The sequence below is a fragment of the Salvelinus sp. IW2-2015 genome, unplaced genomic scaffold (assembly GCF_002910315.2).
Source record: "Salvelinus sp. IW2-2015 unplaced genomic scaffold, ASM291031v2 Un_scaffold3213, whole genome shotgun sequence".
Taxonomy (NCBI): domain Eukaryota; kingdom Metazoa; phylum Chordata; class Actinopteri; order Salmoniformes; family Salmonidae; genus Salvelinus; species Salvelinus sp. IW2-2015.
This window is the reverse complement of record NW_019944500.1, coordinates 5608-9112: the sequence shown is the minus strand read 5'-3', so window position 1 is coordinate 9112 and position 3505 is coordinate 5608. Positions and strand designations below refer to the sequence as shown.

The 3505-nt window shown below is 54.3% G+C and overlaps 1 pseudogene; it reads right to left on the bottom strand.

The window, feature by feature from the left end:
• LOC112075515 (myosin heavy chain, embryonic smooth muscle isoform-like) overlaps positions 1-3505 on the bottom strand; it is a 19120-nt pseudogene that overhangs the window by 10072 nt on the left and 5543 nt on the right.

Genomic DNA, 3505 nt, shown 5'->3' with positions numbered 1-3505 from the left:
GATTCAGAGTCTAGAGACAACTTGCCCCTACAACCCAGGATCAGAGTCTACAGACAACTTCCCCGTACACCCAGGATCAGAAGTCTAGAGACACTTTCCCCCTAACACCGCAGCGATGCAGATCTAACACCATACTACAGACCATTCCCCCAACAGCCCAGGATCAAGAAGTCTATACAAGATCAACTGTCCCCTACACCCAGGATCAAGAGTCTACACCATCTACAGACAACTTCCCTGACAGACCCTGGATAGAGTCTACAGACACTTCCCCCGTACACCCAGGATCAGAGTTCTACAGACGAACTTCCCCCTACAGGCCAGGACAAGAAGTCTACACGACAACTGTCCCCTACACCCCAGGATCAATGAGTCTAACAGATAACTATCCCCTGACAGTCAGGATCTGCAGTGTTGTGTTCCTCTGTGGTGTGGTGACTGACCTGTATGATTTCCTCGTGAATGTTGACGGGCTCACCCTCATCAACCCCCCCTGGTGTGCAGGGAAAGGTAAAGGGGAGGAGGGAAGAGAGGTGTGGGTGTGTCTGGTGGTATGACCTGTATCTTGGCGTAGCTGTTTGACGGCCTCGTCAACGCCCCGTACTGGTGGGCTTTCCACCTGGTCCTCCCAGATCATTCACCTCTCCTGTACGCTGTCTGTCTCCTCTGGCCTGTCAGCTCCGAAGCGCGCTGCTCCCTCTCTCCTCCAGCTTCCCCTCAGCTCACGCACCTGGGAAGGAGAGGGAGGGAGGCCAGGGGGAGAGAGGAGGAGAAAAGAGGTTAGAAGGCTGTCGGCCCCGCTGCTGCCCCCTCTCCCTCCTCTCCTCCATCTGGTCCTACCTGTTTCGATAGTTTTCTCCGCTCTTCTCCGATGCTCATCCCCCTCCCCTCCCTCCTTCTCCCGCTCTGTCGCTCCCTCTGTTCCATCTCTCCTCCCCCTTTCTCCTGCCTCTCCTTCCCCTGGTCTACCTGTTCCATAGTTTGTTTCTCCCTCTCCTCCTCCCTTCCCTGTCCTACCTGTTTCCCAATAGTTTGTTTCTCCCTCTCCTCCACCCCTCCTACCTGTGTCAGTAGTTGTCATCCTCCTCTCTCCGCTCCTCCGTTACCTGTTTCAGGTAGGTTGTCTTCCTCCTCTCCTCCCCGTCTCCCTATCCTGTTTCGAGTAGTTGTCTCCCTCCTTCCTCCCTTGTTTTCCTCTCTCCCCCCGTCTCCTACGCTGGTTTCAGTAGTTTGTCTCTGCCCCCCCCTCTCCTAGCTGTTTCAGTTAGGTTGTCCTCTCCTCTCCTCCCTTGTTCCTCCCCGTCTCTACCGCTGTTTCAGTAGTTTTTCCATCCTCTCCTCCGCCGTCTCCTCCTCTCCCTCCCTTGTCTCCTCCTCTCCTCCCTGCCTCCTACATGTTTCAGTATTGTCTCCTCCTCTCCTCCCTGGTCTCCTGACTGTTTTCAGTAGTTGTGTTTCCCTCCCTCTCCTCCTTGTCTCCTCTCTCCTCCCCGTCTCTACTTTTCGTAGTTGTCTCCTCCTCTCCTCCCGTCATCCTACCTGTTCAGTAGTTGTTTCCATCCTCTTCCTCCTTTGTCTCCTACGTTTAGGTAGTTGTCTCCCTCCTCCTCCTCCCTTGTCTCCTCTCTCCTCCCGGTCCCTACCTGTTTCGAGTAAGTTGTCTCCTCTCCTCTCCTCCTCGTCTCCTCTGTTTCAGTAGTTGTTGTCCTCTCTCCTCCCTTGTCTTCCTCCTTCCTCCCCGTCTCCTACCTGTTTCAGTAGTGTGTCTCCTCCGCTCCTCCTTGTCTCTCCTCTCCTCCCCGTCTCTACGCGTGTTTCAGTAGTTGTTTCCTCCTTTCCTCCGCGTCTCACTACCTGTTTCAGTAGGTTGTCTCCTGCTACTCCTCCCTTGTCGTCCTCCTTCTTCCCCGTCTCCTAGACCGTTTTAGTGTTGGTCCTCCTTCTCGCTCCTCCCTTGTTCCTCCTCTCCTCCCCGTCATCACTACCTGTTTCAGTAGTTTGTTCCTCCTTGGTCCTCCCGTGCTCCTACCTGTTTCAGGTACGTTGTCTCGCTCCTCTCCTCCTTGTCTCCTCCTTTCCTTCCCGTCCTCCTCATCTGTTTCAGTAGTTGTCTTCCTCCTTCCTCCCTTGTCTCTCTCCCCTCCACCCTGTCTCCTACCTGTTTTCAGTAAGTTCTCTCCTCCCGTCTCCTACCTGTTTTAGTAGTTGTTCCACTCCTCTCCTCCCTTGTCTCCTCAGCTCCCTCCCCTGTCTCCTACCTGTTTTCAGTAGTTGTCTCCTCCTCTTCCCTCCCCGTCTGCCTACCTGTTTCAGCTAGTTGTCTCCTCTCTCCTCCCCCTTGTTCGTCTCGTCCCTGCAGGTCCCTGTCATGCTGTGTCTTCATGGCCTGCGTGTTGACCTCCATAGTAGCTTAGCATCCTCTCCTCCCCTGTCTCCTACCTGTTTCACGTAAGTGTGATCTCCTCCTACTCCTCCCTGTCTCCTACCTGTTTCAGTGTTTGTCTCCTCCTCCTCTCCCTTGTCTCTCCTGTCCTCCTCCCCTGTCTCCTACCATGTTTTCAGGAGTTGTCTCCTCCTCTCCCTCCTTGTCTCCTCTTTTTCCCGTCTCCTACCTGTTTCAGAGTTGTCTCCTCTCTCCTTCCCTTGTCTCCTCTTTCTTCGCCCGTCTCCTACTGTTTTCAGTAGTTTGTCTCCTCCTCTCTCTCCCTTGCATAACCTCCTCTCCCCGTTCCTACCTGTTTGCAAGTAGTTTGTTTCCTCCTTTTCGCCCCGTCTGCCACCTGTTTAGTAGTTGGTCTCCTTCCTTGCCTCCTTGTCTCCTCTTTCTTCCCCGTTTCCTACTGTTTTTCAAGTAGTTGGTTCCTCTCTCCCTCCTTGTCTCCTCTCTCCCCTGCCTGGTCTCCTACCTGTTTTCAGTAGTGTATCCTCCTCCCTCTCGCTCCCCTTCCTACCTGTCCTTAGTGAAAGTCACGATTGCTCTCCGTTCTCCTCCCTCGCCTTGTCTCCTCCTCCCTCACTGTCCTCTAATCCCTGTTTCAGTATTGTCCCTCCTCCCTCTCCTCCCGCCCGACCTCTCCTCTCCGTCCTTCCTACCTGTTTACAGTAGTGTCTCTCCCTTTTCGTTCTCCTTACACTCCCACCCAGGATCAGAGTCTACAGACAACTTCCCCCTACACCCAGGATCAGAGTCTACAGACAACTTCCCCCTACACCCAGGATCAGAGTCTACAGATAACTTCCCCCTACATCCAGGATCTCAGTGTTGTTCCTCTGTGGTGTGTGACTGACCTGTATCTTCCTCTGATGTTTGACGGCCTCATCACACCCCCTCCTGGTGTGAGGGGAAGAGGTAAAGGGGAGGAGGGAAGGAGGTGTGTGTGTCTGTGTGACTGACCTGTATCTTGCGTAGCTGTTTGACGGCCTCGTCACGCCCCCTACTGGTGGCTTCCACCTGGTCCTCCAGATCATTCACCTCTCCTTCCAGCTTCTTCCTCCCTGCTGTCGC